Genomic DNA, 7,820 nt, shown 5'->3' with positions numbered 1-7,820 from the left:
ATGCATTACAAGTCCTCCCATTTCCCGCTCTTAAGCCACGCCAAAAAACCCCAAAACAAAACAATTTGTGCAAATGGAAGTCAGCTGCAGAACAAAAATGCCCTGCTTTAAGTGGTTTCGCTATGGGCATGGCTCGACAAATAATACAATCTACTCGCCCGTGGTGAGTAGATTGTAACCTGGAAGAGCCGGGTTCAGGCGATCTGCGCATGAACAGACTGCCGGACAGCGTGGCTGGCAAACGGGGCTTGCAGCAGTTCGGCGAGCCCTGGCTATGGGTATGTCTACACTGCATTCCTCTTTCGAGAGAGGAATGCAAATGCAGCTGAGCAAAATTGTAAATGAAACGGGGATTTGAATTTCCCACGCTTCATTTGCATATCGCGTCCAGGTGCTATTTTGAAATATCCTATTTCGAAAAAAGAAATGCAGTCTCGATGCAATTATTTCAAAAGAAAACCCTTCTTTCAAAATTACCCTTACTCTTTATAAAATGAGGTTTAAGGGTAATTTTGAAAGAAGGGTTTTCTTTCAAAATAACCGCATCTAGACTGCGTTTCTTTTTTAGAAATAAGAGATTTCGAAATAGCACCCGGACGTGATATGCAAATGAAGTGTGGGAAATTCAAATCCGCACTTCATTTGCAATTTCATTCCTCTGCATTTGCATCCCTCTCTAGAAAGGGGAATGCAATGTAGGCATATCTTATGCCCGTGTCTAGACTGGCAAGTTTTTCTGGAAAATCAGCCGCTTTTCCGGAAAAACTTGCCAGCTGTCTACACTGGCCGCTTGAATTTCCACAAAAGCACTGACTTCCTACTGTAAGAAATCAGTGCTTCTTGCGGAAATACTATGCTGCTCCCGTTCGGGCAAAAGTCCCTTTTGTGCAAAGCTTTTGCACAAAAGGGCCAGTGTAGACAGCTCAGATTTGTTTTCCACAAAAAAGCCCCAATCGCAAAAATGGCGATCGGGGCTTTTTTGCAGAAAAGCGCAGCTAGATTGGCACGGACGCTTTTCCTCAAAAAGTGCTTTTGCGGAAAAGCTTCCGTGCCAATCTAGACGCTCTGTTCCGAAAATGCTTTTAACGGAAAACTTTTCCATTAAAAGCATTTCTGGAAAATCATGCCAATCTAGACGCAGCCTATAAGCCCAAGTTGTTTGGAACATATCATGGACTTATAGCAAGGACCGTCTGTGTGTATCTTTTCAGAAGGATGTAGCTGGCACTCCATAGCGAGTTACCCACCGGGACTGTGTGATGATGAATAGCTTTAGAGGGGTAGTTGGGTTAGTCCAGGAAAAACTGGACCTGTCTCTTTAACTCCAATCATCTGAAGAAATGGGTTGTGCCCACGAAAGCTCATGAGACCATCAACAGGTTTTGTTAGTCTTTAAGCTGCTGCAAGACTAGTTGTTGGTTTTTGTGTGATGGTGGATAGTCAATCCCTCTAAAACGTTCAAGTCCCGGGGATGAAAAATGGAACTTTTAGACTGAAGAAATTTTCACATGTAACTTTTAAAATCCTCCTCTTCCAAGTGTTTCACAACTTTCCAGGGCATTCTTGCTAAGTAGCTCTGGTAGCATTATCCTGTGCTCTCTCTCCCTCCTTGCCTCAGGCTACCGCACTGCAAGACAATTCCAAGGAGACACGGTTATGCCATGAACAGTAGAATGGAACTTGGCTGCGGTTGGAACAGGAGGCTGGGAAGGGAGGCCAGCTGGCTTCCAGCTCCTGCCACTCTGTAGGCTGGGATGCAGGGACCCTGCCCCACTGCAAAGATTCCATTGTCACTGGATGCAGTGTCAAACCTGAGTGATGGGGTAAGATAGTGGGTCCCCACCTGTGGTCCACAGACCCCTGGTGGCCCACGATGGTACTGCAGGGGGATCCATGGAAAGTTTTAAAAACTTTCCCCTTTCCTTACTCTTCTTTTTGTTTCCTTTTCTTTTTTCTCCCCCAGGCGGGAGGGGGTCCATGAAATTGTAATGGATCGAAAAGGGGTCCGTATGCTCAAAAACATTGGGAACCACTGGCGTAAGACTTTTATTGAAGAAAAAACAATCAGGCCAGGTAGCAATCCTCATCTTCTTCAGACTCCATGAATAGGATGGAGGGACTAGGAAAAACCATAAGCCTTATGCTTAAAAGTAATTGACCACAAGGCACGAGAGCCACGCCCACTACTGAGGCATGATCTTGTGCGGGTCAAGTCAATGGGAGTACTGCCATTAACTTAAATGGGATTAGCATCAGACCCAACCTTCAGTGATTGTCGTCGCCCTTAATGTGGGGCAGATGGCACACCCTCTGGCACAAGACAGCGAGAGAAACCATGTAGGCAGGCCGAAGGTAGCTTGAGATTTTTGCCTCCTTGGTGTGTTTTTCTTTTCTTTTCTTTTTTTAATTAACAGCATGTCTTGCTGTGTGTCCCTATAGTTAGTCCTGATCGTTTTCATTATGTGACCCCTAAATGACAGTAGTACAGTGGCTCTCACTCTGTCTCGGCGTAACACTAATTTCAATTTACAATCCTATTGTTTAAAAATGAATTGGAAATGAAGACTCAACCCCATTGTTATTGACTTAGGCCGTGTCCAGACTCAGGGTTTTTTTCGGGAAAAGTAGCCTTTTCCCGAAAAAACTTCCCCTGCGTCCAGACTCAAGCCGTGTTCTTTCGAAATTATTTCGAAAGAACGCGGCTTTTCTTTCGATGGCGGTAAACCTCATTTCACGAGGAAGAACGCCTTCTTTCGAAAGTTCCTCTTTCGAAAGAAGGCGTTCTTCAATGTAAAGAGGCCGTCTTCGAAAGAGAGCATCCAGACTCGCTGGGTGCTCTCTTTCGAAAAAGCGGATTTCTCTTTCGAAAGATCCGCCTGCAGTCTAGACACGATCTTTCGAAAGAGGCCTGCAGTCTAGACATAGCCTTATTGTGGTAGGCAGAAAAGTGCTTTGGAAAAAAGTTATTTAATATGGGGGCGAGGGGTTAAGAAACATGGTCACTTTCGCTCTTCACAGCAGACCTACGGCACCCTCCTTCTCTTCTGTGATGCTGCTGGTTGCGGTGCTGCCTGCCGAACTGGGCGGCTGGAGAGCAGCAACTGCTGGTTGAGTGCCCAGCTCAGAAGGCCTCCTCCCCACCCTCTCTACCTCCGTCGGTGGGCCTGGCTTTAGCACTGAGGCAACCCTAACCCTAACCCTGCCACCTCCCCTCTCTGGGCTGGAATCCATCTTTGTAGGGCACTGAAAGCTACCGCTAGAGGTATCGCATCCGATCTTGGGCTGTGCGGTCTCAAATTTCATGAAGACATGTAGGTCTCTTCGATCCATCTTTTCCTTCCATCCTTAACTTGTGGGCTGCCTGTTCAGCACCAGTTTTACATGCTAGATGTATAAAATCTCCACGAACATAAAAAATGCCCATGTATTCCACAAACACCTAGCACTGCCCTTAATATGATCACCAGTTTCTAAAGGGCATTGTCAAGTACTATGTACGAATACTAGTCTAAAGGTTACAAATGGTTTACGCTTCTTTGTTCATAACTCCACCCTCAGAGTCTTGAAAACCACTTATTTTTCCTTCGCTGAATATTTTCCATCCTCGGTGTTTTTAACTGAGCTTGAAACCGACACAAGCTTTTTCTTGTTTTGTTTTTCGTTCTTTGTGGGTGCCCCAACCTCCCTGGTGAGGTCAGCAAAACTCCAGGACAAGGTGTGCATGGAATTCTGCCACTACACAAAGAACAAAATACTGTTACGCTACAGACAACATAAATATTGGCTATTGTTCATTATTGTCTCCACCGTATTAAAAATAAGACCCTGGAAATCTGGAAGACCTTTTCCCATTAGATCCAAACAAGTTTAAGGTATGGCAAGACTTTTAATATGGACTTTGTAAGAAAAGAGGTAGCCGTATACTCTGCCTGCTGCTGTGTATTTAAGAATGTTGGCTGTAGAGCGATTCCTAGTTCTCTCACACAAATAAAGGAAGGTGTAGGATGAGTCCAAGGAAAATACGAGCAGGAATGATGTCACCCAGTGAGGACACTGTGTGCTTGCTAAGCTCCAGACAGACATGTAGAAACCGTTCACTGTTTTCCTCTGTGTGTGTATACTCCTAGTATGAATGAGTGTGGAAATGACACCCAAAAGCTCTTCTGGAAGAACAGTGACCTATAACGTCCAAAGGAAAGGCTAAAACCAGCAAAAGTCTATGGCCCCAAGTTACACAGAGCTGGCCCTAGAACAGTAACACGGTTTTATCTATATTTAATAGGGTTTGGCGCTTCAGTTTTGAAACCCTTCCAGTGTCGTTATTCTGCATTGGATTGATTCCCCCACTGTCAATAGCGATAGAGATTCTCATCTCATCACTGAGTTTCCCTGCATTCTGGGAGGGATCTGCTGCGTTTGTATCAATTGGGACCTGACAAGATCCTCGTATGTTGCAGTATTCACCATGGACTTCGCTGGAGTGACTTGCGATTTAGGGTGATGTCACTGAGGCTACGTCTAGACTGAAGGCTTCTTTCAGAAGAAGCTTTTCCGGACGAGATCTTCCAGAGAAACTTCTTTCGTAAGAGAGCGTCCACACAGCAAAAGCGCATCGAAAAAGCAATCTGCTTTCTCGAAAGAGAGCGTCCACATTGATTGGACGCTATCTCGCATTTAAGCTGTGTTTACAATGGATGGAGTGGCCACTAGGGCACCTGTGCTTTTTTCTGGAGACTTCTTCTTTCGAAACCCCCTCCTCTTTCCCATCCCTACATGCCTTTTTCCGAAAGAGGTCTTTTGGAAAAAGGCTTCTTCCTTGTAGAAAGAGGTTTACTACGGTCAGAAAAACCCCTGGATTCTCAACTTTCTGTCGAAAGAATGCAATCGCAGTACGGACGTAAGTGTCGTATTTCCGGAAAAACAGCCATTTTCCCGGAAAAGCTCTAGAGTGTAGACATACCCCGAAAAGTGAAGCAGGCCCAGATTTCAAACATGGCACCTAAGAAAATGCATTTCAGGGGACTGTTCCATGCTTGCGGCATTGGAGAGAGACCCATCTTCTGTAGCCTGCTGAAGAAGTCTGTATTCTATGTATATAGTTAAAAATACATGGGTGTGGGTGGATGGGGAGGGCTTTGGCTTTGTTCTGTCGAATTAGTAACAGTTTGGCATACACCAATATGCACTAGGAATGAGGCCTACAAGGGATTGGTGGTGGGATAGCTTAGCGGTTCCCCCCCCCGCCCGGATTTCCAATTCCAACCTAGACCAGGTGGGGGGACTGAAAGTTGCCGACATCTGATGTGCACAGAACAAACATGGAGTGGGGAAAATGCCTGTTTCTAAAACGCCCACCAGGCAGTGGAGGGTGGTCATAGGGTGTTAATCTGAGGCTGAGGATACTGAATGGGCGATGGAGACGGCCCTTTCCTTCCAGCCTCCAAATCTAGATCCTCTACCCCACCCTGCCGGCAGGGGGTGGGTGTGCAGTGAAAACGCTCTCCTGCCCCTCACAGCCCGACACCCCAGCCTTTCCGGCTCTACGCCTGTGGCATCCCAGCACCATGCTGAGTCCACAGAACAATCTCGTCTCTCGCTCCTCCGCGGGGGGGAGTTAAAACGAACCAATCTCAGTGGGTGTGAGGGATAGGAGTGCCGGCCTCCTACAGGGCTAACCTCAGGTAGCTAGGGGTGTTGTTGACAGGGAACCAGCACCACCAATGGGCTACAGTGCTGAAATTTAAATTGTAAACATATTCCTGCGCCCGTTTGCTCTGTCGGGAGAGTTAAGCCAGGAGTGGAGAGACACAGGATGGTTTAAACCCAGCCAGGACTACCATGCCTCCCAGGAATTCGCGGCATGGGAGTAGACTGACCAAGGAAGGGGAAATGTGTATCTAGTGCAGGGCCGGCCCACAATATTTGGGCACCTGAGGGGGGGAGCTCAAATGACCCCCCATTCGCCTCGCTTGGGCCAAAACTTTGAAAGGTCTCAGTTCTCTGGGTCCTAGTGGTGTCTCCTTCCAGTCTGGCGCCTGAAGCGGCCGCCTCAGTTCACCTCATGGTAAGGCCAGCCCTGATCGAGTGCCAATCAGGGAATTTTTCTTTATTTTGGGTCGTTTGGTTTAAACTTCTCTGTGGGAATCTAGGCCTCCCTCTCCCAGTCACCATTTAAATCACTGCCCAAAAGACAATGGTTCTTTGTGTTTTGATTTGTTCTTTCCTGGCTGCTCCGTAACATCTAGCAACCCAGTACACTTTATAGCATGTATCTCGTTCGTTTTGTTAGTCGACATCACTGTCGTAAGGTGACGATTTGACTGTTGTGTCCTGGAAAGTAACGCAGGTCTGTGCAGGGCCGACTTATCCATTAGGCACAGTGCCTAGGGCCCACGATACTTTTAGGGGCCCACAAAAATGTTTGAATTTCTTTTAAAATCAGAAGCAAAGAAAATGAACTTTTAGGGTGGAAGAAAATGTTTTAATTTTTTTCCTCACATCAGAGAAAAATGAAACTTTTAGGGCCCACGACAATCTATTACATTTTGCCTACAACAGAAAAAAATAAAATGTTGAAGTATTTAAAGTTATATCAAAAATAATTTTTAATATTTTTTTTTATGGAGGAAGGAGTCACGAAGGCAAAAGTGCCTAGAGCCCATGAAAGTCATAATGCGGCCCTGGGTCTGTGTGTGTGTGTTTGCCTGCCTGTGACTAGGTGCTTAACTACCAGAGACAGCAACTTGTTTTTCTCTTTTCTTTTTTTTCAAGCTTTTTTGGGGCAAAAGAGCTTGGTCAAGTGTTCTTTCCCCCCCCCCCCCCAAAAAAAAAATTTTTTTCAGGGTAAATCACTTGATGGTGGCAGCTTTTGTTTTCGTTGTTCTCAGAGCCTGGGCATCTGAGAGTCTAGGACTACATCTAAGACCACAAGCCTCTTTCGAAAGACAGCGTCTAGACTGCAACCACTTCTTTCGAAACAGCGAGACGCTTTTTCGAAAGTGAGCACCCAGGCAGTCTGGATGCTCTCTTCTGAAAAAGCCCTGTTTGCGTTCAAGAACACCTTTTTTCAAAAGAGCACTTTTGAAAAACAGGCATTTCTTCCTTGTGAAATGAGGTTTACCGTGGCCGATAAACCTGCCGCATTCTTTCGATTTACTGTCGACAGAACGCGGCGGCAGTCTAGAGGCAGGGGAAGTTTTTTCGAAAAAAGGCCACTTTTTTTTCGAAAAAATCCTGTAGTCTAGACCCACCCTGGGAGTTTTTAGAAGCGGAGCCTAGAGCAGGACTACTCAACACGCCCCCCACGGGTGGGATCCTTTGAACACGGCCTCCACTGGGAACACGCTCCACAATGGCAAAGTGTCTCCCAGATGGGGTGAGCACTGAAAGACACAAGCGGACGGGCTGGCTGGAACAGACAGATACAGGGTGTCGGCATTTCTAGCCCCCGGGAAGGAGGTGCCGGGAGCGCCTGGGCATTGCGTGAAATAATTCATTTGCATATATTTGCATATATATTTGCACATATATGCAACCACATTTAAGTTGTAGCCCTCGGCACGTCCTGTGAGCAGCACTGTGGCTTCCGGGGTTTCCAAAGTTGAGTAGCCCTGACTTAGAGGCAAAGGCACTTAAAGTCATGGTGGGACCCCACCTCTGCATGCCGAGTGCCAAAGTGGGGACCAGCCCTGACCAGGTGCGTTCTGCTAAATTCTCTACCTCGCTTAGACGCAGAAGGTTCCACGCTGGGTGAATTAAAAGTTCCCAGCCTCCGCTGATTGCTTCCTTAGTATTAGGCTCGTGTGTCCGATGGGATGGGA

Source organism: Pelodiscus sinensis, chromosome 32, assembly GCF_052426305.1.
Source record: "Pelodiscus sinensis isolate ZL-2025 chromosome 32, ASM5242630v1, whole genome shotgun sequence".
In the NCBI taxonomy this organism is placed as follows: domain Eukaryota; kingdom Metazoa; phylum Chordata; order Testudines; family Trionychidae; genus Pelodiscus; species Pelodiscus sinensis.
This window is presented reverse-complemented; position numbering follows the sequence as displayed.